This window comes from Montipora foliosa, chromosome 11, assembly GCF_036669935.1.
Source record: "Montipora foliosa isolate CH-2021 chromosome 11, ASM3666993v2, whole genome shotgun sequence".
In the NCBI taxonomy this organism is placed as follows: domain Eukaryota; kingdom Metazoa; phylum Cnidaria; class Anthozoa; order Scleractinia; family Acroporidae; genus Montipora; species Montipora foliosa.
The window spans coordinates 3,154,748-3,182,437 of record NC_090879.1 but is presented as its reverse complement, the minus strand read 5'-3'; the positions used below and the strand labels follow the sequence as shown (position 1 = coordinate 3,182,437).

General features: G+C 39.7%; 1 pseudogene; it reads right to left on the bottom strand.

Annotated features, from left to right (window-relative positions):
* Positions 1 to 27,690, bottom strand: LOC137976087 (T-box transcription factor TBX20-like; annotated as a pseudogene).

The window sequence follows — 27,690 nt, the reverse complement described above, 5'->3', positions numbered from 1 at the left end:
TCAATGATAGGAATATGACGAAGGAGATCCAGGAAAGCCATGGTGAAAAGTAGTAGATATTGTAAGCGGTTTGCTATAATCATTCCTTCCCAGTCCGTACTCTGGGCGACAATCCAGTGTAGAGTGCACACGTGCGGTAAGGTGACTTGGGGTGTGGTGGATGGTGTGTTCGTTTGGATGGTTCATGTATCCTGGATGAGGAAGCGGACGCGGTGCGTGGCATGGGTGCGAAAGTGCACTTGTTGTGGTCAGCGGTTTTAAAGAGTTCATCGGTAGGTTTTGCATGTAAGGATGCGTTGTCAGGTTAAGACTGGGTGACGAATTTAAAGCTGTCGTCATCGCCGGCCTCTCAGGACAAAACGTTTGCTGCCGACAGCTGCTTTGTAGTGAAGAAAAGGCGCATGACGATTCGTACGTTTCGGATGGGCGACGAGAGAACATGGACATGGCCAAATGCACTTCCTGGAAAGAAAATGAGAATTTGAACGTCATCTCTGCTGGATTTTCACTTGAAACGCTGTCTTTGTTCATGCACGTGTCCGTTGTTGGTACAAAAAGCTATCCAGTCACGACTCCAGTGAAACAATGAAGTCTACATTCAAAGGCCAATACAGATTGGCCAATTAAACACTATGGTGGTTGATAAAAGCACCTGCAGTCCCATTACTGGTATATAGTGCCCTATAGCTATATTGTTTTATTAACCACCTAAATAGGATATCACTTGGAGCAATCGCCATTGGACGAAAACTTTAGTCAAGGCCAAAGCTTCAGCGGGATTTCGGTAGCCCCTTCTTACACTCGAGATCGTGGCCAGCTGAGATAACGTGTACGAAGCAGTGCGGCCCAGCGGTTAGGACGTTTGCCTTGATCCGAAGTTCCCGGGTTCAAGACCCGTTCTGACCACTCGTTGAATTTGTTCCTGGTAGTCCCTGGTTCCGGCAACTTCTCAGCTGCACTTGTAAATAGCCAACTGGTTTGCCTCCGGCCAGTTGGGATTCTTAACAGTTGTTGTTGTGTTCTGTCGTTTCGTTGAATGTGTTTCATTGGCCCTGAAAAGCCCCATGGGGAGCGGTCATTAAGTATGTATTGTATTGTATTGTAACGTGGCTGTATAGACCTTATTCATAAATGGCGGTCACATTTATAATTCTTTTGTCCACGTGCAAATTAGCCTACCAAGCCTCATTTTAGAGCAAGAATTCTTTTCAATTCACTGTTATAGTATCGAGGCTTGGTAGGCTAATTTGCACTTCGACAAAAGAATTATAAATTGACCGCCATTTATGAATAAGGTCTATACTGAGCAGAGATAATTGTGTGTTCTAGCATACAATACCCTTACTGGGCTATCACCCTTGATTTCTGAAGTTAGATTTTGAGCCTTCCCAAAGCTAATTACGAGGGAAAGAAATTACGAGCTCTAAATTATCAGATAACTCTTTCAGACGTACCAGTTTGCCCCATCATTGGCGGTGGAGAGGGTTCGTTGATATCTGGGAATTTCGGCGGAGAATCCTGAAAATGGCGTTTGCAGGATTCGCTACTGGAATTGGACCCAGCGGGGGACAAGGGCAGGCCATCTGAGTCTGTGCAGTCGTCTGGTGACTTTCTAAAAGAGTAAATAGTGCGTATATGGTTTCAGTGCTTTAGGTATAAAGCTCATGCGTCTTCTTGGATAAGATAGAAGAGGCCTATTGAAAGGTGTTTTAGAACTTTGTAACTTTGTTTTTGTAACCTGCATTAGTTGTGTAATAAAAACACTCGATTAGTAGTCGCTGTTTTCATAAATACCATTTGCGGTTTTGTCATTTGGCTCGGCCCTACTTCTAGATGTATTCTTCAAAGACGGTGATTTTACCTAGAGCATTTACAAAATAATGCAGTCTTTGTTGTTTAAGATAATTCATTTGCAACGAAAATCTTCGAGTGGAAAGCGGCAGACAATTCTCCTAAGTTGTAGGATAAATATCACATGGATAATACTCGCGCCAGACTATGCAATTAATAAAGTTGCAAGCTGGTATAAAAAAATGTTTGGAAACCTTTAATTGATTTTCCAACTAAGAAGTGAACTAGAAATCCTACTAAATCCTCGGGGCCTGTACGGTTTACATCGTGCCGGAAATCCCTTTTACATAGTCACTGCATGAAAGTCGAGAGAAATGGCACTTTGCGGATAGACATTACCTAGGACCGCAAAGCCGGAGTGCCTCTTGGTGCTCAAGGTCTTGGAAAACGGTCAAGTTTTAAACCGATTCGTGCTCTTACCGTGCCATTAACCGAAAGTGCTCTCTGACTTAGAATGTAGATAACGTGAAAAAATTATTCACCTAGCAACCTTGCCAGTGCGCTTATGACTCAGAGTATAAACTGATGAGGGAGGAGTGTAAGTGAAGTATTCAGTCGTAATAATTCTAAAATCTTGCCCGTTTTGTTTGCTACACTTCATTTGCGGTCGAAGTAATCTTTGAATAGTTGCATGGTGTTGGCGTATTTAATTGGATGGAATGTTTGCACGTGCAATGACATCCATTTATTTATTCTCCTTGTGAGAATACTTAATTAAATTGGGTTTCGGGTGTATAAGAACTTCTAGAGGTTTTTAGTACCGCGATTTATTAACCTCAAGTTGGATTAAGGTGGCAAAGTGCAAGCTGCCCTCTTAATTGTTTCATAGCTTTTACACCATACACCAAGGACACATTCAATTTAACCTCTTTAAACAGGGGCATCGCGGTTTTAGGGAGTGGTTTCCGATGTATCACTTGAGAGGGTTTTTATTGTTATAAATCTTGAAGGACAATTTTTCACAGTTGTTATCAAGAAAATTCAGCTTAAAGCTAATAAGCTTTATTTTGAAAAAGGGCTTCTTAAAATCGGCCGTACAAGATGGATTTAACTCTTAAATCTTTTGTTTAAATCTTTTTAGTGTGATTATTCAAATGAATTCTAAGCTATAGTAGAGATGTCCATTACAAGAAGGATTTGAACCCTTCCTTAAGCGTAATCATTCATTTTTGCGCCTTATGCTGGAATATTGCTAGCGGGTTGTACTCAACAACGCTGTGATTAATGTCGATCTTCTTACGTTTTAGTCTGTGCATAGAACAAAATACCTGTGGGGGGGTGGGAGGGAGAGCGTTGCATTAGGCTATTCAAACACTTTAATTACGCACCATCTACAAAGAGTCTGAAGATAGCTTAAGTATGCGATAGGCAAAAGTGGACTTGTTTTTATAACTTGATTTTTGCTATTGCATCTGTTAATTGCATGAAAGGCGCAACAACCGGATCAAGGTCGTTTTCTTTAATTCGTACTGACAACTCCTAAGAAAACACAGACTAAACGCACAAGGCTTTGTTGTTCCTGTTTATAAGGCGACTTGAACTGAAATTTACCCTTTTTATATTCGAAATCCTCTGATATAGTACAGAAAGCAAGCATAGTGTTCGTGAAATTTTCACTGGCACCCAATGCATGGCAAGACAAAATTGTTACGTACTGGCCCCAGTTGTTCAAAAGCTGGATAGCGATACCCACCGGATAAATCACTATCCAGCGGATAAACACTAGCAAAACCAATTGAGTTATCCAGTGGATAGTGATTTATCCGGCGGACAGCGCTATCCCGGCCTCGTTTGAACAAGTGGAGCCTGGAGAAGACATTCCATAGAAGAGACTGTATAGTTATACTGAAGGAGAGAACATTTTGATGAAAGTTTTTAATTACCATGAATGAGGTTTGCTGAATATGGCTAACTAGATTGGTGACGGATTTCGAAACGAAAGGACCCCTTTCAGTTGCTATCAGCCGCAGAAAAATGGTCAAAAGTCCTCAAAAGAACAATTTTTACAGTTTTAGGTCTCAGGTTACCGATCGCAAAAATTAACACACGTTCCATGCGACGGAATTGGGGTGCTCCTCACACTCTTGAGTCTTTGTTTTTATTCCTCAAATAAGACGACCAGAAAATCGTGGCACAGCCTCTTTTAAGTTAATAACGACCCATTTTTAAATTTTACTAGAACCGCGAGAAAAAATTCGAAGCATAACCTGTCGATTTATCGTATTTTGAAAAGTTAAATATCAAGTCGTGATTGGATAGTAACTTTGCGGTATAAATGGTCGCCCATGTAAACCGGGGAGAAAAATTTAACGTTGACAACCGCGCGCGGCCTTGAATGTTATTTCCAAATTCAACCTGGCAGAGACGAGGTCATATCTCAGCGGTTTCCACTTGAATGTTCATTCAGTAACAGGAAATGTAGGAGACACGGAATGATCTGTTGAGTTTTGGCGATGGAAATATTGCAGGAAATTTGGAAACAAAACCTAAGGCCGCGCGCGGTTGTGGGATACGGCGTTAAAATTTTTCTTCCCAGTCCTCCAAATTACGTCACCAGATCACCTGGAAGGAATCCAGGTGCCCACTGGTATCCAGATCCCAGCCCATGGATTCCGGATCCCGAATAATGGATCCCGGATCCTGAGTCGTGGATTTCGGATTCCAAACTCACAGGTTCCACCAAAATGGATCCTGGCGCCCGTTTCTCGGAAGTCCCGAAACTTTATGGGCCATTTTCGGGTGTCACAATTCCCGTTGTATCTCAAGAATGGAGAGGATTTAAGTCATCAAACTTCACAGACATGTTTCTTTTAGTTGGCTTGAAAACATGTTAAAAGGTCGGCTTTCCAAAACAAGCGTTTGGCAGTTTCACAAATGGCTTTTCGGGTCCGAAAAGTTTTCGGGACTTTCGAGAAACGGGCCCCTGGATTCTATCGATACCGGATTCCAGGTTCTGGATTCCGGGTTCCAACGCCACCCATTGGCTGGATTCCAGAATCCTGATTGCTTCACATTGGGCGAAAAGGGAGACTGCTGTATGCAGATCGTCCTGCTTGGAGTGTAAGTCTAAGCTCTAATGCTTTTAAAATTATCCTCCGGTCTGTCATAGAACAACAAAGACCTACAAACACGGTCGATTTCAAGATTCGTTCCGACCGGTATTCTCGTCTTCTTTGCAAGTTTTACATTGTTATTCCTCAATGTTGAAAAAAGCTTAAGCCGCGAAGCCGGCCTAGAATGACGTTCCAAGAGTGCTTTGGTTCAAAGTTCAATTTATTTATATGGATTGCCCCCCTTATTAGGCCCCACCAGGATATAAGTTGGCAATTTATCACATGGACAAATCGATTTGTTATTATAAACCGTCATATCACCGGCGGCGGCGTACGTACCTTTTCACTGCTATATGGTGCATTGTGTTATTGCAGCTGCCGCGAAATCCTTTAGCAAATGGATTGTTTTCGATCTTCAACTGTGTTATCTAGAAAAAACAAGTTGTCTGCATGTTTAAGTAAATTCTCCATGTTTTAACCTATTCAATTTACTGACGCACAATACACTACTCTCGGAGAAAATTGCCCAACTTAACCTTCATTTAAAAAATAGAAACTTGGTTCAATCACGAAACCTACTTCAATAGCGTGTATGATTTGAATAATACCCGGCTTTAAGTGAACTGAAAAATACTCTCTCGGGTGGAGACGTTTGCTATCCTTGAACTTGGGATAAGCTTATAATAACAACAATAACCCTGAAGAAATTCTTTCCTGTGCTCTCACAAAAGCTGTGAGGCACTTGAAACTGCTATGTCTTTGCTTTTGTCAAGAGTGCAGCCTTTGCTTATGAGACGAAATTTAGTGTTAAAAAAAAAAAAAAAGACGACGGTGATTGGCTCCGATGAGTAGTACTACGTGCTCTTGAAAAGACTTCGAACAAATGCAGGAAACTAAAGCGGAAATGTCAAAGTTTAAATCGTGTTTAATGAAATAGACTACATCAAATTCCATCTCAAAGTAAAACTTGTGAATTTCTTGATAGATCAAAATAGTTTCTTCAAGCTAGAGCTTTCAAAGCGGTCCACCTTTACAATAGCCAACTGTGTGATAATAACTCATTGCGTTTGTCCGTCGGCGATCGGTTTCCCTTAAACAGGAGCGATCATTCCCTAGGCTTTTTTCAATTGATTGAAACTCAATCATAAAAATTTCTTCCTGTACAGTTCAGTGGTCGAAAGCCTATGGATTTGGCTTGCTTTTAAAATCATTCCTAAAAGCTTTTGTTACCCCTTTTAATCTTCAAATGTGACCTAAAAGCACAGTTCGTGTGTTTTGTGAGGCCCTAATCCGAGTGTGACCATTCCGGCGAAGAATGAATGCTCTTACGAAATGATACCGCCTTCCCGCGTACAAAATGGGTGTATGTATGGTTGACCATGCAAATGAAAACTATTGATAAGTTTACTTTCCTGTAGGTGAGCTGTTTGTAATGCTTGTATGAATTTTGAGTCTGTGAAGGTCATAATTTAGTGCCAACTATTTAATTGAAAACTATTGAGTGGTCTGGCAACAACATGGCGCTGATTCATGTCGTGTTTGAGTGACTTTTGAAGTGAAAACTACCGAGAAGCACTTATGGCGGTAGAGCTGTTTAGAATGCTGCACTTCCTGTTTCAAACCTTCGAGTCTGTATGAAACCCATCAGTATTACCATTCAAAGAATATTATAAGTTACTGAGCAGTTCTTTCCTTTGGAGCTGTTTACGATACCATACCCTAGGGGTTTAAATTTTGAGTGTGAATTTTGAGTCTGTAAATGTCATAATTTAGTGCCAACTATTTAATTGAAAGGTATTGAGTGGTCTGAGTACAACATGGCGCTGATTGTAGTGTTTACTGAAGTGACTTTTGAAGTGGAAGCTACCGGGAAGCACTTCGCTGGGACTGTAGAGCTGTTTAGAATGCTGCAGTTCCTGTTTCAAACTTTCGAGTTGGTATGAAATCCATTAGAGTTGGCATTTTGCCATTCAAATAAAAGTTACTGAGCAGTACTTTCCTGTGGAGTTGTTTATGATACCATACCGTAAGGGTTTAAATCATTTTGAATCTAGTGTGGGTGAAATCCTAACTTTTTAGCATTAAACTGAACAACTCCAGTTTGTTTTGCCGTACAAGATGGCATCTGTGAACGAGTCAGGGGGAACTGAAGGAATGTAACCATTCGAATTAAAGCTAGTGACCACCATTTTCCGCTGTTTTGTCTACGTTCCTGTGTTAGATCATTTTTTATCTGACCGGATAAAAATCCTAAATATTTAAACTGGACGACTGAACACCGTGTTGAAACTTCCTGTCGTTGTTCATTTCGTTGTTCATTTCGTGCATGAAATCCCGCTTCATTCCGCCTTGATATTCTACTGATCTAAAGAGTTGTTTGATCGTGTAATTCTGTTGTTGTATTGTAGGCCGTGTCTTTCGCGCTGTAGTATGTCTGCTAACTACGATCGAGATTCAAACGGAACACTGGGTTTTCCAGAAGTTGTCAGACTTACAGAATTTGGCTACAGTAATCATTTAAACTGATTTGTGTGGCCCCTGGCCAAGACAGAAGGAGGTGAAAGAAATAAAGTGTGCGTGAATGAACTTGGCTACACGGAAAAGAGCAAGGGAAAAACAGACGTGCTTTGCGGAAACCAATTAATGAGATGAAATTAGCGGTTCGCCGATACCTGTCATATCTAAATCTGATAGTGAGCGATTCCGTGAAACCGCCAAAGCTGACAATTCCCATCGCCAACAAATTCATCGTCTTCACTGAGAACGTGCGGAAATGGCAGTGCCGATGAAATTTCGAAAACGTTTTGAAAAACCGTTGAAACGCTTAGTCTAAAGTGTGGACAGGTTACGCGCGCGTAACATGCCATTGGTTTCTGAGTGTAAATCCGAGCGTAGCTTAGCTCTTACAAGTACTCACTCCATCTCGGGTCTCAGTTGTTGTTCATTGTTTTCGAGCGTTTTAGTAAGAGTGGAGAAAAAGTGTGCTGTTGGTTCCCTACCCTTTTCAGAGAGGGTGTCAACCCTCCCCCCTCCCCCCGAAAAACAGTACTAAGTTCACTTGATTTACACCTAACCCCCATAGAATTCAGTAAGCGGTTGATTGTGTTAACCCACCAAGGGCCGGTGTCTCGAAGCCCGTTGGTTAAGAGATATCAAAACCGATAGGTTTCCATAGTATTTAACGCTGGTAAGCGATACACCTTATTCCAAAATGGCCGCTGATTTATGCGGATACAAATTGGCCCTTGTTGCCTCGTTCAAGATAAAATATTCTTTTGAATTTTAAGCTCAAGAACGAGGCATCAAGGGCTTATTTGAATAAAAGCAAAAGAATATTTAAATGGCGGCCATTTTGGAATAAGGTGTATAGCCATGCTTTGAGCCCCCCGGCCAGGGAGGGGGGGCGTTTCTCGAAAGTACTGAAACTTTACGGGCCATTTTCGGTTGTCACAATTCCCTTTGTATCTCAAGAACGGAGATGATTTAAGTTGTCAAACTTCACAATCATTTTTCTTTTTGTTACCTTGAAAACTTTTTAACAGATCGGTTTTCCAAAACAAGCCGTTGGCTATTTCACAGACGGCTTTTCGGGACTTTCGAGAAACGGGCCCCAGGTTGTAGTAAATAATCCGGGCCAGGATTCTCTGAACAGCTGAATGTGTTATTTTAGCGGGTAGAACACTTGAGCGACTGGACCCTTTACTCTTCAGAAATTATATTTGTGACAGTTGGTTGTGGGTATAAGTGCTAGTTGAAATTCTCAGGGTTCCTACAAGGTATTGTTACCTTAGAACGTATCGTTCTTCCTGGACAAACAATTTTCACTCACCCTTGGGTTCTGATAAGCTGTGACTCCCATGAATTGTGTTTCTGGAAATACGAAGGTGTAAAATGACCCATTTCTCAATCCATAAGGACTGTAGTCCTTGGCTGGGATGACGTGAACACGAGGCTGGTACTTGTGCATTGAGTTTAAGATAACCTGCAATACAAAATGGCACAAACTCTCAATCTGAATTTGGGAAAAGGTAATCTTCACCTGACGTAATAATAATAATAATAATAATAATAATAATAATAACAACAATAGAGCAATTTTCAAATGACTGTCTAAAGTAATTACGAGATTGCAATTGCTACGCTTAATGATTGGTTTAAAAATCTGGCGCCAATTTATCAACAAATGAAACGGAAAACCAAAACCACGCACGATTTTTCCCGCGCTTTGAGCAAGTTACATGGAATTGCTACGAATTTGGATTGGTTCATTGCGCTGTTTTCACCTGGTGCGATTGGTCGAAGTAATAACTTTGGTATTTGTTTTACGACACTCAATTGAAAACCGCTCTAATAATAATAATAATAATAATGATGATGATAACGATGATGATCATGGTGGTGATGATGTAATGATGATCACCATCCTCATTATAAGCTTTAAGTAATTTGAAGTGATTACGTTGATGCTTCGACTTCGGTTCTTTCCTTTTGTCTCAGTCAATTTGAGCTAATGACCCCGAGCCTACAACTCTCGTTTCTTTCCTGAAATCATTCTGGTGTCGTCAAACCGTCTATATTCAGGGGCACCCAACGAATCTGTTCCTCACATTATCTGTTCCCCAGAGGAATATTGCTGGCTGGCAAAAATACAGGTGTTTCGATGAGCTGGCTGGGAAATTTTGTTATTGATAGACGTTTTGCCTGGGAATTACTGACTTTTTCTAACATTTCAACCCGAGCTGGCTGTAGAAACTCTGAAAACTGAGGAGGACGACTAAAAAAAAAAAAAAAAAAAGAACCCCTTCCCTCTCCCAGAGAGTACTCGTTTCGGATCGAGGAATTTGAAAGCACGCGGAATTCCTGGCTGGGAAATAAATTTGATCAGCTGGCTGGGAAACCAACCAATTTTATCTAGCTGGCTGGAAATTTCTTGTGTGTCTTGCTGGGAAAAAGGAACAGATAATGTTTTCCCAGCAACACTGAAAAACACCTGAAAATGCCTTCATAACATTTATTTTCATTAACTGGGGTATAATAATACACTTTACAACAAATTGGTCGTTGGGTGCCCCTGTATATTTAGCACAGCTTTTCGTCGAAGTAGTGTCCCAATCAACGCTCGATGACTGCGTTTATATCACATATGCATAAATTGAACAAGAAAAAACACGGAGGGCGTGAATCAGTCAAATATAATCAGATGGACGAAAAAGATCGCTCAGAGGAGACATTACGTATTTACTCCTTGTGATGATCTCCTGGTTTCCGTTCAAAAAGTCTAACTGCTTATCACACATGATTGAAAACCAACAATTAAGATAGCAATTATTATGGAGGCATCGCAGCCCACTGGTAAGGTTAGATCGCTTATGTTGAGATGCGGAGACCTGCAGGGCCCGTTTCTCGAAAGTCCCGAAAACTTTTCGGGCCCGAGAAGCCATTTGTGAAACTGCCAACCGCTTGTTTTGAAAAGCCGATCTTTTAACATGTTTTCAAGCTTACTAAAAGAAACATGTCCGTGAAGTTTGACGACTTAAATCCTCTCCGTTCGTGAGATACAAAGGGAATTGTGGCACCCGAAATAGGCCCGAAAATTTTCGGGACTTTTGAGAAACAGGCCACTGGTCTGAACCACTTTTTGATCCTAATACTTGTAAGTAGACCACTGATTTTCCTCGGGCCAGTTTGGATTAAAAAGAAAAAAAACATTGTTGCTCTGTTCTGTTGTATCATTGATGTTTCAATGACCCCGACGGAAAGCCTCTATGGGGAGGGGTCAGTTAAGTGTGAATGTAGCTAACGAATGAGATGCACGCGTCCCTCGTACCCTGCTCTTCAACATCACAGAAATGCAGGCTGTAAATCGTCCTTGATGCATTTTCGTCAAAAACGAGATCATTGAGCAGATCATTAAAATTGCTCCCCAGTAGGTTAAATAAGGTTTCTTTCACAGCCCATTATTGGACACCAGTGGAAAGTAAATCCTGCTGAAAGCTTTTGTTGAAAACCAACGATCAAAAGGGCGGTTAAGTTGAGATAAGAATATTGGAACGTAATTTTGAATTTCAAATTGCTAGGGAAAACAGCAAATGTACTTTGTCAGTCAGTAAAAAAAAAAAATACCAGACGGCAAAATCTGAGAAAAGACTGCTCTTGTTATCACTGAATTAACAAGCTGTCGATCAGGCTTTCTCTTTTTTGAGTGTATAACATTTTCAAGTTCATATTTTCAGCAATGTTATCCAGCCTATTTGCTTCAGTCTAATTGGTTAAACGAAATGAGAGAGATATTTTGCATGGAATCCTGTATCTTCTTTCAATAGTTTCGAACGTTTAAATCCCCCTGATCGCCTTATCTCACACACCTATCACACGATCTGCTGTCATTTTTCCAAGTCATTGTGCTCTCGAAGAGCTTTCACAATCACTTAAGAAGGCGGAGTAGATTAGTCGCCAAATCACTTGTTAATCAGTATCCTAGCACCTCTCTCTATTGTGGAATTGTTTACATCGTTTTCGAGACTAAGAAATGCTCATCTATTAGGAGTCATTTTGCTTTATATCTTGACAGTTTAATGTTACGTACCCAAGCGTATGCCGTGTCAACTCGACAAATTTTAATTTAGCGCGTACAAAGGAGACAAGACTAATGTGCTTTTCATTAAGCTCACAGAACTTTTTCACCGTTGTTTGAAACAAGAATATATTGTGCAAAGCTCTTTAGCTTGTCAACAAAGGCAATTAAGTCTTTGTTCGTATCGTGGGCTTTTCAATGGACCTTTGTAGCAAGTGCTTCGTGTTCGTGTTTTCAGCAAAAACGCACTGCAATTTAAAAGCATCTGTCCTTCTGTAAATTTTTAGATCATTGCGCATCGTTTTTTCACTTTTTGTTGATGTGCAGTTTATTCTTTTTTTTTTTTTTAATAGCAAAAACGGCGAAATCGTTGTTAAGTCCGCTACGTTCGAAATCCTATCTTCTGAAGATCGGTTTACTTTGTCATTATTACATCCCATAATCCTACAACTTTTAAAACGTAGTTTTTATCAAAAAGAAACTTTAAAATATATTTGTTGAATGTCTTCCGGCCGTCCCCTTTGTTGAAAGCGAAATGACAACGGACCAATATGTTTTTTTTGTCGATCATGATTAAAATACATTTTCCGTCAGGACAAAAATTGTTCAAGTATCCGTCCTAGATTTTATCTACGTATCCTCCAAAAGATTTCGCATAATGGCACTAACCCTATGCTTTGTCTTTCAGTCTACTCTTGTCGATTCCTCGAATAAAAGTTTGTTCCCTTTTACGTTGTTTTTAGCTAGAACAATTGATTGATCACTCGACAGAAGAAACAAAAAATTGAAATCTGTCTTGCGAAGATCTGACCCCGAAGCCTGCTCTTTTAAGCCACTTTCTGGAGGCAAGAAGAGACGATTTATACAAATTTAAGTGCTTCACTTTCCGTAGCTGGAGTTTCTTCAGAGCGTCTTCCGTTTAAAAAGTGGTCAGTCTCATGCAGTTATCCCCTGAGCGATCGAATTGATAATACTGAAGACATTGGTTAACTTTTGGATCTTTGTAACGGGGGTAAAAGGGAATGTGACCAGCACAACGACGTCTTTGATGCAATCATCGCGCGGCTTCCTTTATGCGAGGGATTTGAAAGAAATCATGTTACTCGTGTGATATTGACATCCCCAGTTCTGTTTTCGAAAATAATGCAATAATTACTCTGAAAAATCCTCTTCTGGCAACTCAATCGGGAGTTGAAGCGCAATCATGAATCATAAATCATAAATAACCGCACATAAATTAGAAGGAATTATGAATTTTTGCGTTCGCAACTTGGGAATCATGAATTACGAGAGATGGTGAAAAGAATCATGAATAGCAACTTGTTTATTAATCTTGAATAATTGGGCTCAAAATTATTAGGAATCACGAATATCGAAGGTCAAATCATTCCGCTTCCACCTCTGAAACTCAAATATAGACATATTTTTAGCTGTTATACCGCACTTGGATACGCCACTACCAACACAGTCCTTTTTCTTTCTCTCAATGGTTGTTTTTAATGAAAGAGTATCGAGTACTCAAATTTCGCTGATAGCTTTTGAAACGAAATAAATGGATGGGAGGGAATTGGAAGTATGATTTGTTGTTCCATTTGACCGTAGTTCGTCCTCTATGTCAAGATCCAGTCAGTTTCGATTTGACTGAAAATGTCGACTTTCAAGAAATGGTACAGACCGGGATACCCGAAGAAAGGTTTTTCGGAGCACGAACGGAAAAATTTACAAATTCAACCTGCATAAGGCTAGGGTGTCAACTCATGGAGTCGAACGTGAACACGCTAGAACCAACGTTCCTCCCAAGCTAAATCTTTTGTGTAATTTGTGACATTGAAATACAACAGGTAATTCACTACTTTTCATTGATCTAAGGTCTCAACGCGAACTCAGTGATTTCACTCAATTGTAGTTTGGAAAGCGTGGTACATGGTCCGCTATTGTGTGAAGTTTAACGATGTTCATAGAAATATGCTTGATATGTATTTTAAGAGCCAGCTTTCCGTTCTCCCACGCATTTGACATGAGAGGGCTCATTAAGACCGCACTGGAAGCGAATTGTGAAGGAAGTCAGGCTTCTTTTAACTATAAGGAGAATTTCCGAGAGTTAATTAACTTCGAGGCTACATTCACACTCGTTCATCTAATCTATGGTCAAATTGTGAAGGCCGAGACACTCTCACCGAAGAGTGAGAATCATTGGAAACCCGTACTTGACCGACATCATCTGTTTCTCGATACTGTGGGTGAACGTAATTTTATAGGCAACGAGCAGTTTTCTCCAGACATGCCCTGTTTGTGTTGGAATGATGGTTTAAGCCCTACACAGAGCTCAGAGCTCTAATCAGTACCTCATATTGTAGTCTAACAAATACTATGCAATGATTTTGGTCTTCAGCCCGTCTTCTCCCTAGTTCTCTGGAAGGGCGTTTGAATACGCCTTTCTTTTGGAACAATGAACTTAAGATTTCAATTTGCGCCATGAGTCATCTAAGCTATTTTAGAGGAGGGGGAACATAGTTCCTGAGAAAGCTATCCTTCCTTTCCTTTCTCAAACTTCAAGGCCAGCTAGACACGATAGAACTTCTTCAAAGACTCAAAACCCGTTTCAATCTTACTGGGTATTGGTCCCTTCGTGTGAACGAATCGAGTTTCCAATCTTAATTGTTCAAGAGCAAAGAAGTACTTTTCTATAGATCGTTTGTTGCCTTTTGACTTGGAATTAAATCTTCTTTTCAAAAGAAAAAATGGTCATTAAGCCCTGAGAAGTTGGGTGTAGAAAGCTCCCAGAGACTTGGCAAAGAGTCTAATTTTATCTTACATGAAAACTTCAGTAAACGCCTTTCAAATAACAGCGGCAAATGACGACCATTGACAAAATCAAAGTTAACATACAGTATATGCATGCATATATGAATTTAAACTCCAAGAAAGTTTAGTCGACCAACGCCTAAAAGAAGTGAGAATAAGAAGGGGAAACTGAGTGAAGGTCAAAGGAAAATTTATCAATGCCGTTGATCACAAAGTTTGGCGTGAAAAGCTTCATCATAAAGTAGCTTTCACTTAGAAAGTCGGCAAAGCATTTAGTCACGAAAATGTGACTCTCTCTTTAAAACCATCCAAGTGTGCGATTTGAGAAGAACAAATCCTGCTCGATGGCGACAGGATTGACAAAAAATCCCCAAGTTTAATGTCACGCTGGCCCCTTAAATTTTAGAGACCCTGTGGAGCGGTTAATGTGGCTCACTGACGTCCACAGCTAGTTCGTGCCCTGTCCAAAGTGGTTCAAGGGTTTCTTTGGAGCCTTTTACGGATACTTTGTATTCTGATGCTTAATATCGCACCTCTCCATTCAATCATGCCGTTTCCCTACATCCCCTTTTAGTAACGGAAACATAATTTAAGCTTCTAAGGTTGATTCCATTTTCGACCGAGTTAGCACCTCCAGATTGGACGCCAGAACAAATTTAAAGGAAGGAGAAAATTTTTGTCATGTCGTAATCCAATTTTCTCTTGATTTACATACCGACTCACCTGACCTCGCCACCTTGAACCATTTAGTAATTTTCTTCCACATTTCAACTTTGAAATAACAGTTTCGATTGGGCCATTCAAATAAAAGTACTTATTTTCCATTTGGTGTTGTTTCTAAGTTGATCCGGCCTCGAATTGAAATCTCGCTATTGATAGAAATTTAAGTTAAATTCTTAAGAACGGTTTTATCAACTCGAGTTCTACTAGGTAAACCTCTACATTAAGTAATAATTAATATAATTATATGCAAGGTGCTTCTTTCAGATTATACTTGCTGTTTAGATCACTCTGGTCTCTTCGAAACTGGCGAAAGCAATCGAACTCTTACTTTCACTTACTTCAATGGCTCACCGGCTCACGTTCAAAACTAATGAGCTTCGTGGAAAAGAAACTGCTGCTAGAGATATGCCAACCCTCGATAGTTAAAAGAAAACTCGAACTACAGCTTTTCATAAATTTTAAGTGCCACGAGTAGCATTTGAATTTCGAGTTGGGTTCTAGTGTTCGAGTGAATAACTACGATGCAGGCATTTAGAGGGAAGATTTTGAACAGCAGGTAGTCCTTTCAAAATCCCTTCTTAATATAAGTTAATTAAGTAAAAATCTAGCCCCATTCGTTTTGACTTCTTTTGATGGTACGAGAACCGGAAAAAACATGAAGATACAGCATTTTCACGCAACAAAGTCAAAGGGAACATCTTTTTGTCAAAGTGTACAAGGTAGCTTACGTGTCCAAGTTGATCCATGTGATTGTTCGTCAGCTTTAACTTCTGAAACGAAACAACCTGTCTCATCCACTGCGATCCTGTTCCAGGCGAATCTGGGTGAACAAAGATTCTTGTAGGCATCAATGGCTCTGCCTTTCCAGTTACAGACCATTCTGAATTATGAAACTTGTATCTATTGTCGTCTGCTGGTATGATGTCCAAAACTAGAACGTATTCCTCCTTGGGATTTAAGCCGCTTATGTTGACTCGAATCACGGGAAACATGCGTCTGTTCACAAAAATATCAACAACATAAAATGGTGGGTAAGAAATTTCCGTTGATGGAGTCGACAGACATAGACCTGCACTTTGGTGTCGTTTTGAATTGTGCGAGGCAACAAGGTTTCTTTTCAGTTCAAGTTTTTTTTTTCCCGTTGAAAGGAGCCCTTTATTTCTCTGGGTCATGTTGGGCAAAATGCACGAAACGGGTTAATCGGTATCGCCCCAAGTGGGATGAAACAAGAAAGAAATATGTTTATCTTTAACTGTGTCGTTCGCGTATGGTGTAATTTATTCCGCCCTTTTATTGCTACATTTCATTGGACTGGCATGGGTTTTCTCTGTGTCTTTTCTAGACAATTCCCACATTTCATCCACGGTGCAACTCGCACAAGACAAATCTCACAATTTTTTCTCAAACTGAGAAGCCCTCGCAAAACAAGTCGCAAAACCAGGGCCGGTGAACGCGCTTCATTATTAATTTCGAAAACATAGACATAAACACGTTGTTAGAACGCTTTTGGAGGGCTTGACAGCTACGTAAATCGAGAGCAGTTACGATGATGGTTGTTGAAACGTGAACTCTTATCACACATGTTCTTTGAGACAGCGCTGTCAAAGTTTATAAGTACGATCCTGTATATTGTTTGTTTTCTTCGACCTCCCAGAAACACTAATACGGCCTGCAAGGAAACTGAGCCAAGGCAAGGAAATAATTTTGTAAATTCTTCAAGTTCAGAGCCCAGTAAAGCAAAATCGCCAAATTCTCTCAAATATCTCTTAAGTGGAAGCCAAGATGAGACAGGATCGCATCATCACAGGAAAGTGTTGAGCAATGATAGCGTTCATTTAAATTGTGTCAAAATTTGGGAAAAGTTTGTCCACAGAATTGAACACTCCGTCGAAATGTCTTCAACGAAGCTTCAATGCCGGGCGTAAAAGCGTTAAATGGTCACTATAGGGATTTCATGAAATCTTGTCCTTCCTTCACTATATTAATCCGCGAGAGTCTTCGCATTAGTTAATCGGAAATATCATCGCGGTAGGGGGAGGTTTTGGTAAATTTATTTAGTGGCTATTATTCTCTTACCGTCCCGTTTTGGTTATGATCATTTCTGTTCCAATCTCATGAAACTTGTCCCAAAGATCTTTATTCTCCAACTCGACTTCTAAGCCACAACTGTCTGATCTTAGCTGGCCGTGCGGGAGAGAAGATGAGAATCCAAATGCCATGGTGTGTATTTGCGAATAAGCCGAGTGAACCGTTTGGTTTGATATGGTAGAGGAACTTTGTATATCCTCGTAAAAGTTTGAAGGTCGGGTGTAGGAGATGAGCGAGTCAACGTGACGATCTGGCGGAAGAAAAATTATAAAAGGAGGCCGCGGTGTTAGCCTTAAGATCGCTGAAGCGCATGAGGAATGCTTGAGGTCTGGCCGGCCTCCGGTACTTTCTTAGTGTAACTTAAGGACGCCAAAACTTCGTTACAATTTCCATTACGTCAGTTGAAGAATGAAACGCATCCGCGGAAGCGGGATTGTGAGGCTTAGCAAGGCAGAAATAAGGAAGGGCATAACAGCCAATAAAAGAGAACTTTGCCTTACCAAAGTCGAAATCTTGTCCCTGGAGCATGGAGTTGCTGCAACTGAGAGAAAAACTAGCACGTGGAGCAAACTGACCGTCTGGGCTTTCAACGGATGTCATAATCACATAAAAAACTAAACAGCTCTTGACGGTTTGTGTATTCCTAATAACAAGCTTCAGTGAGTTATTTGCGCCTTATATTGGCCGACAAGCGCGTGTGATGTCCAGCAAATGAAGTGGTCAAGTTACTCGCCGGTTATGTTACCTGGCAGGTCAGATGGTCGGCTCGCGACCCCGGCGTGATTCAATTCAAGCACATAAACAGCGCTTCCGAGCTCAAGAGTAAAGTTTTGCCGTTGCAATCAATCATTAAAAGATTTTATTTATACGCCATAGAGACATAATGTCGCTGGCTTGTGGACATTCATAAATCACTTAGGCGTTCTGCTCAATTACAGTAATGAATCTATTAACACTGTGATTGGACAAACAGCTGTCAAATCTCCATCAAAGTTGTCTTTGGATAGCAATAAGCAATGACGTTTTTGTCATTTCCTGTTCATCTTTAAATAGCTATTGTGTAGACAATCAGTTAACCGCGTGAAGGAGGCGGACTTGGACAGCCCATAACAACCAACATTACACCAAAATTATCTGCGAAAGAATTACTTAGATATTTTGCTTTGAAAAGAGAATCGCACGATGAATTTGAATGATAATAGCCGTGTACTTGAACGCGCGCACGATACAATACCGAAAAGATTTTATAAGCTCAACATAACCAAGTATTTCCGGATCTGTTCTTGCTCACAAATCTTGACAGATAAAAACTTTCAATGAGCCGGCTGGGAAAACGTTTTGTGTCCCAAATGAGGAGAAAAGAAAACAACCATATTTGAATTTGTTTTGTACTCAAGTTGAAAAGAACGCAATCGGCAACAATGGGTTGTGTAACCATGTGGACATTGGCATTGTTCTGGACCAGCTTTGGGAATACTAATCAACAAAGTACCATACTTTCAATAGCAGCTTTTGCACGCGGTTGATAAAGAAAACTCTTTTGGAAAAAAATGCTCTGGAAAACAAATTAGATTGAAAAACGCAACCTTGCCTCCGTTGAACCACTGATTGACATATGCCTATTAAATATTGCACTAAACCAACAAACGACAATCCCTTGCTCACGTACAGAAGTTTTAGTACGGCCAAACCCAATTTTAAGAGTTTTAAAGCAACCGATTTTGTCCATGAAGGCCAATGAAGGCGAAGAAAACTATTGAATTTTAAATTGCGCTTTACCTGTTTCGAATTCAGCATGTTACGGTTTAAGATATTAATCGAAGACTTGCAAATATCCCGCAATTTCTTTATGCCTAAGGAGGATTTTTCTAGAAATTAAGTCTGGGAATGGAAACAGCGAACTATGACCGATGCATTTGTACAAAAAAGTAAACATTTTTCGTGGACTCGGCTTCCAATAACATTACATTATAAGTTCTACACCGGCGGGAAATGTGATCATAAAAACGTAAGCAGTCGATTTACATGGGGGTTTTAATCATTAAGGAAAACAGAAAATAACGCAAGTTTTGCAAGGAAGGACGGGTTTATGGTAAGATACACTAACCTCCCAGCCATTTCCTCAGCTTTTAAAAGATACATGCATTTTCCGACTATTAGAGACGTTGCGGGCGTTCTTCCGGCTATCGCAGACTAAGCGCGGTTCTGATTCTATTTTCTGCACACAGGAAAATGTGTTAGGGAGTCACGGCCACTCTCCGTGAAGAAGATTCACAAGCGTTATAAAATAGTTGAAAAAAATTAATTTGGGGCACTGCAGTTTCTCTCTTGTGTTGACATCGTTTAAGTGCATGGTATCGCATTGGAGTAATTCCATTATTGCATGCAAAAAGCTTTTAATAGAGATTACAGACAAGAAGAAAAACATGCCCTTGTGGCTGATGAAATACGTTTTTTTATAATTATTTGATTGCCTTAGCCCTAGTTATCGACTTCAAGCGAAAGTTAAGTATCACGGAAAAAAAAAACTTTGCTCAAAGAGTCTGTGGTCTGTGATAGTTTCCCCGCCACATTTTTGACCTAAAGAAACCAAGTGTTATGACATTGTTTATATTTAAATGTTTTCAGATTGTTTTGTTTGTTGCTTTCTGGCACACGATATTGTTTTAATATCTCTTCCATTTTGACGGAAGCGGAGTTCGATCCCTGATCTAAATACTTTCCATTTTTCTCTCTGGACGTGACCATTTGCTTTCATTGTTCCTTCAGCGTTTCCTCCTTTGTGCGGTTTTGGACACGAAAGCTTTCAAGATTCGGTTGACACTATTGTAGGAGATTTTAAAACTTGACTAGCCTGTTTTAACCCTATTCACTTTAAAACTTGAAAACCTGCCTTGAACATACTTTCACTACTTATTCAAGCAAACCAAAAGTAAGCCGCGTTTGGTCGCTTTCATTGAAAAGATGTCATTTGCTTTTCTTGCAGATGAATAATTACTGAAAGGATTTAATCAACCATCTCGTAGAGTGTAACTTCGCGAAAGCATGGCATTGCAGGTATGCACTGAGCATTACCAGTTTCATTCAAGGCATACTAAAGGAAAGCCGAAGGGCATCCAACGAGCAAATTAGGCCAAAAACCTATTGAGCGACATTTCTAGACTCCTTATAATGTTTTAAGACTGTCTAAAGAGATGTTTTTATCACCTAGAAGAATTTGATCTGTTTGGAAATCTTAGCTGAATATTGAAGTGCCCGCAAATTTTAGGGAATGATATCTCCATTTCAGTAATTGCTACCTGAACGTAGCCTTCTAAGAACTTCCCAGCAAACCATTTTCTCTTACGAAACTGCTAGGTGACCTTTTGAAGTGCCAAAAATTGCAAAAATATCCCTTCCGAAAACGTAAGGGACTACTTTTCCCTGGATGCAATCTTTTAGGTGATTTTTGATGTTTTGGTAAAGAATTCTATTGCTGTTTGACAACTTAGAACCGAAATTCCTCGAACAGTTTGACTCTCCCGAAAGCTGTTTTGCGTCGCTTTCATTGAAATCTATGCAGATATTTAAACCGCGCTTTAATCAACTACAGTGAAACAGCACTGATGCGATACAGATTCGCTACCTTTCATTTGAATGCTTCGGCACACTTACTGAATGATATTTCACTCTTATATAAACTCAAAAGCTATAACAATTTGTAAAAAGTACATTAAGTAATAGAACGTACTTTGAACAGTTTTCATTTGAAGGTAATACGCCGATCAACTCGAAACTTCAACATCCCCCCCCCCCCCCTTCCTTCCTCGGGCAAAGCCCGGGCATATTGAATCGTTCAAATCCCCGCCCCCTCAGGCCAAAATGGTATTCAAATGCCCTACCCTATCGTCGGATTTGTCTGTTATACCCTACTAAAGAACAATCGACGTCGGCTCCTGCCGTCTTTAATAAAGACCTTTTGAGAACCTTTTTTGTAAGCCAATCGCTCACAAATGCTACATCTCTTCCTTTAAACTCTTCCATCTCGTCCAAACACGTGTTTTATAGATGTTGGTGTCTTCGGCACCCGAAAAAAAAAAAAAGATTTGAAACCTGACACTTCCGGTTCAATTTTCCCCACCCCACGCAGGCAAAGGTCAAATTCCCCACACCCCGGGCACAGAGGATAGTCAAATGCCTGTGGTTTGCCCGGGAGGGGGGGGGGGGGGATGTTGAAGCTTCGATTTGATCGGCGCATAACACTTAATGTTTTTCTTTTGAGAAGTTACAGTGTCCATAGTTAAAGTGTCCGTGAACAAGATCAATCGCGTCGCAGGTCAGTAGCCCAAGTACAGTTATTATTTTGTGAGCTTCAATTTCTTCCAGTCCATAGTTTGTTCTCATGCAGAATCAAAATTTATTCCAACCTAAAGCTCTCACTACGTTTCACAAATAGCTGGCAGTTGTCACAAGCAAGATGATGCGCAAGGCAAGCTTTTATCACTTATCCAAAGCCAAAAAAGCCAAAAAAGTCATCTGAAAACCCGCTTAGTTTGTCAAGAAAAAAAGAAATATTTCTTTTTCAACGTTCGAAACAAAAGATATCCTGCTAGCGGTGGTTATAAATAAAACGGAAAATCGCACACGAAGACGGCGTTGAACCTTTCTACGACTCCTTCGAATTCATTTAGATTTGGCATTCCTAGACACTGGTGACGCGTCACAACAAACTTTTTAACTAAAAATTCCTTTTTCATGCTTTCCTTCATCGAGAAAACACACAACAATAACTCCGCGACATTCTTCTCTGGCTTCTGGCATTGAAGATTATCCTTTTGAGGTACATCTTCGACTTTAACTTCGACGTCATTACGGGACATTGCCACTCAAAACAAACTATTTAACTTTTTAATGTTCATTAATTACACGAGCACAGGAAGACTTTAACACAAACCCTTTCTACATCGCCTTTTCAAGAAAATAAAAGACCCACCAATGGCTATTTTTTTAATTGTTCAACCCAAGGATTTGTTGTGCCATACGTTCTTTGTTAATTGCAGTCAACGGTTATGCAGTTTAAAGGGGCTAGTCACGCAATTTTAGGCAATTTAGCACTGATCGAATGGTCATAGAATTAACTAAAATATCAAAATAACTGTTCAAAACTATAGAAGAACTCTAACAAAACACAGGGAAGCCAAGAAGGGACATGGATGGACAAAACTGAAGAGGATTGAAATGGATTGAATTTGGGTAAATTTGAAAAACGTCGGCCCACCTTTTTTCAAATTTATATCAGTCTACATCAAAATGTCATTTACACAGCTGGAAAATCACTCTCAGTTGTTATGTGGCCGTGATTTTGCAAATGAAAGACTCCTGCTCTGCCAATTTGACGTTTAGAGCTCATAATTAACAAAATTAAACAAAATTACCTAAAATAGCGTGACCTAGCCCGTTTAAATCAGTAATAGGCCGGATTAGCTCTTCGGTATCCATACATTGCCATTGCATTGCACATGTGCAAACCTAAAAGCAAACATAAAGTCCTTTTCCCTCTCGACTACAAGCAAAATAGCCTTTCACCACTGATAAATTATCAGCCCGCCCAAGGAAATAGTTAAAAGAAGTCTAATTTAGTTGTTTACCCATCAGTAAATTTCCGCCTTTTTCAAGCTTTTTGAAAACGATTTCGTTGCAATTATAAGCTCATTAAGGAGAAGTAGTAGGCAATCTTTCAGGGAATAGGAATATCATGAGTAGCTTCGTAGTTCTGAGAATAACTTCAAAATCTTTCCTAAGCTTGCATGTTTGTCGTCCACCCTTGGGCGTTTGGTCAACCTTAATGTAACAAGATTATGACGTATCACTGCTTTTTTTTTCTGCAATTGGGATGATCTTGTTTTCTTTTCAAGCAAAATTTAGAGATACTAATGTGGCACCCATTAAGGGTTGTTTTCTTTAAAGAATCCATGCAAAAAGTCTAAAAGAGCTTAGTAATACATGTCATCAAAATAATCCGCTATTCTTAACCCTCACTAGGAGACTAGGAAACCAAATTAAATGGTGATCGAAGGTGGTCCATTTCTAATTACTTTTGCCCCGTATTGCTTATGCCATTCCTCCAGTTTAACTGTTTATTTGATATTTTGACCGTGCATCAAAAATAGCCGTAAAACTGAGTCTTCTCAAAGTATTAAGAAATCGAATGAAATCTATCGAAGTGCTTCCCTTCGGAGGCTAACGATGAAATGGATAACTTAAGCCATTCTAAAATCGTTATTTGGGACAGTCTTGTGATAAGGGGGGTTGTTTAGGAGTATTTACCTGTGGCTATGTGTTAAACTTACTATTTCAGTTTGTAGTGGGTTACTTTATCCGATTCTGTATTAGCCCAGAAATGTAAAGAAGAAATGACATTCTGGGCCCGGTTGTTCGAAAGCCGATTAGCATAATCCAGGATTAGCGTAAACTTTTGTTTCATGTTTTCAACTTTTTGGTGAAAGGTTGTTTTGCTTATTTTTGTTTTTCAAGATTGACTTCTTCTAATGTAAAGTTTTGCCAAATCAGTATCAACGTTGAACAGCATTTAGTAGTGGAGTAATAAACTCCTTAGTTAATTTTTAATCTGGGATTAGCGTTAATCGGCTTTTGAACAACCGGGCCCTGAAGTTTCCAGTGGTACTGTACCCTGAATTCATATGGCCTACACTTTTCTCCTTTGAGTAAGGCCCGATGTATAAAAAATGCAATAAACTGTTTACGAAATTTTGCTAGATACCAGGTTATAAGCATCTAGAGGTTTTTTGGTAGGGGTTGATTACAAAACGAAAGGGCGTAGAGCCCTGTGGCTTTTGTATTATTCCACGGTTTGTGTTGCAACTTGGCTCACTGACCTGGAAATTAAGTTCTTTAATTATCAAATGCAATTAAGGTATTAATCACTAAAAGGAATCTATCTTGTACTTAACGAAAAGGCAATGGTCAATACCTTTTTAACTTGAAAGTCCAAAAATAAAAATAAAACGTTCGAATCTCGTAGCTTTTAATATTTTTTCTCTAACATTTGCTTTAACAATTAAGAAGTGGGAATTAATAGGAAAGACGATTAAGAACGAGATAGAAACTTTTTTACTTATCTGAGGTCTAAATGTGGCGAACTCACTTTCTCAGGGTATTTTTGGCATGGTTACTGATACGGTTTCGCAAAATTAATGCCTCTAAATAGGACAGCCTTCGGCATATTTAAGGGAGCAGAAAACTCATAAACGTTAAGTTTTTCAGAATTGATTACCCGGTGCTTCAGATTCATAAGATCAAACAGCTGTGGTCCAAGTGATTAAACTCTTGATGTATAGTTAAGACCCTTTAATTTTTGTCACCATGTAGAGAAGACAGAAGCAGTGTTTTCCCAGGAATTAGCACTTCTTTTGCGATTCCTGAAAAAAAGTAAAATGGCCAGCATTCCCAGGCTAATAATATAGAATCTTTTACATCTTTTGCGCGGCTTACAACCTTTAGCACATCCGCAAACCGGAATTGAAGCAATTGTGGAGAGGGGAAAACTCGAGAAAAACCTCTCAGAGAAAGAGGAAACTCAGTGAAAAGCGGCTAATCAACATGCGACGCCAAGTCTGGGAAAACATGTTTTATCCTCGCTTCATAAAATCCCAAAAAGAAATGGCCACATAACATGAAAGCCAACCGGCTTGTTATGCCTGTAGTGCTTCTGTCTATGTTGAAGTATCAGTAGATGAAAATGTCCGGTTGCGGCGTTTCGCTTCAAAGCTTTTGAGTAGTCTTTCTTGTTTATATATGTTTGCACCGTGATTTTTGAAGTATTATTCTTGGGTACCTTCCTGTGGTGCTACTTAATTTTGTCTTGCAACCGTGGATCTCTGAAGCTGTCAATACGAAAGTACAAAGCAGGAAGCCGAGTCAAGTCAAATTGCCATGAACTAAGCCCATAAGCTGGGAATATCTTTGTTGCTGTGCAGTATATGCTTTAAGTCGATCTCCAGATGAAAGTATATGGTTATTCAATTACAAGCTTAAGGATGAGTCACTTAATCACGTTCAATGTTTATGTTTATGTCAATGCTATTCGTAAGCTTGCTCGATAATTTCATTATTCCTGCGCTCTTTCTCCATCGACCAGTTAATTGTCGTCTGTTTAGAAGTGATGCTTGTGACAATAATTTTAGAAAAAAAACCCTTATGCTATCTTAGTTCTTTAATATGCTGTAGTGAAACAATTTAGCACTGGTTTGTTTAAGTCATATATGCACTTCTCTATCCATTGCAACCGAAAAAACAACGATGCAAGCTTCTCCATCGATTGCAACCGAAGAAACAACTCCGTCATAAGGTGACTATCATCTCAGTGCTCCTTGCTGTGTTGCCTTTCTAAGGATGACAGGGACGAAGATCAACTTGTCAAAAGCAACTTAACTTCCTCAATCATTCCTCATTCACGAAAATTGAGGTATACCTGAGTTGAACGCTACCTTTGCTGAAACAAAGTTTGCATCAGTATCTTCAGTTTACCATTAATATACATTAAAAATAATCTGACCAAAGTTTCTATTTCAACAAGGTAATTTTCTTGTTCTATTTTTTCCACCAAGCAGAGGTCCATAACTTAAGCAACAGTCTTCGAATCCTTCAACACCGTAGCTGTTTTGCACTGCAAGCCTATCGAATATAAATCGAAGTGGTTTGCAACTAGGAAATATGTTAAGAGACTAAAATAAGACATTGTTGATTAAGAGAAGAATTATTTCTCGAATGAACTTTGAAACATAATTAACACAGATAGTCTTTTGAAGAGCTATGCATAATTTTTTAACGATTCATTTGCTTGATAGCATTGTTTGAGTAGACTGCAAGGCAGTCGTGTATTAGGGCTATTTCTCTAATATTCACAATGAGTAATTAATTTTCTCTCTTAGCCGGAAATCAAGATCATGGTGGGTCTTTTGGGAAATAAAATATTAAATGAAGTTCCCTGTACTTTCTGTTATTTTGGGAAGCTTTGCCGGGTTATTTTTATTGTTTGATAGATTATTTGAATTGTTACTTTAAATTACTGAGGCTAGTGAACATTGGAACTTTGTTTTTGAATAATATTATTGACACCCCTAAAGGAGGCTTTTCGGTTTCAATGATAGATATAACAAATGATTAAAGATATGAAAGAATACCCTCTGGTTGGCTCTTTATTAACGAAACCGAGGAGTTTAGGCGAGGCAAGGAAATACGTTGAACATCTTTATGCCAGTGATGCGAGTAAGGCTTGGATACGGGACCAATCGGCCCCACGCTGCCTTCCGCGACCTTTTAATAAAATAAGGCTATTGTCAAATGTCAGACTTATCTTAAAAAACAAAAAATTCAGTCGCACTAAATTGCAGTTAAATGGATTTGTTGCTTTGTGTACTTTCAAAATTAAGTTCTTTGTTTACTCAAATCGCTCTGAGCTCGAGCCTACTTGTCATCGTTTCAATTACTCCCATAACTTTATGCAACATCGTTTTGAGCATATTCCACGTGTACACGTGACAAGGCCCGGGGGGAGGGGGAGAGGGTACTCCATTATTTAGGCAATATAGGTATGTGTGGCCCCAAAGGGTATACTTTTTTAGCCGTTTTGGTCTGAAGTGGGGTATCGATTTTGACCATTTTGGTCTGAAATAGGGTATGCTTTGTTCACTGAAGTCTTGAAATGTTTTTTAGAAGAAGAAGAAGCTTCTTCATCAATAGGCCAAAAGACCATCGACACAAGCCTTTCTCAAATTAACAGCTGAAATAGCTGTTACACGGTCAGGTCAGGTCTGAAAAAGGGAGGGAAAATCGCAGATTTTGGTCTGAAATAGGGTAAGGGTTTCAGGAAGCGGGCCTCACACTCCCACCCAATTTTTCTGGGAGTACCCCCACCCTACCCCCGGGTGATAAAGCCAGTTTCCAGTTGCAGACATTTCCGTTAGCTTTATTAACCTTTCGGGGCTAGAAGTTGTGTTTGTTTGTCTCGACTATAACTGAATCCCTTAATTGTGCGAGAGCAATTTTCTTGAGGGGATAATTTTTATTACATTAAGAAAGAAAGCTACGATTTATGTAGACTTTGCCCTGAGAACAGTGTCCAGGCTTTTTCAGATTGCCACCTTTAGTGTATCTTGGCCACCCGAAGCTAAAAATAATTCCTTTAATTGGGTCAGAAATTCGACTCCGCTATCCTTGTTGCAGGCCGAGAAATGCATCATTTTCATCTACGAAAATTCACTTATATATTCTGGCTCAAAAGTGAAAGCGCTTTGGTCTTTATGTTGCAGCTGCAAAGCAAAAGGTGCCATTTTCATTTCCGTGGCATTACGTAACCCTGAAACTCCTTATTCTTATTATGGAAACGTGAGGCTTTAAAAATAGAATTGTTTGTCACGAAACACCTATTATTGATCCCACACTGATAACTGTTAGTTTTTAAGTCCTGTTTCTTAAGTCATGGCTTACCTTCGATTTCTTGCGTGGAACAAGCTACTCATGTTATGTTGAGACCAACTCAACTTAAGTACCCTATCGACGTATGAATATGCAGTGGTTCTTATAATGTCTAGGTCA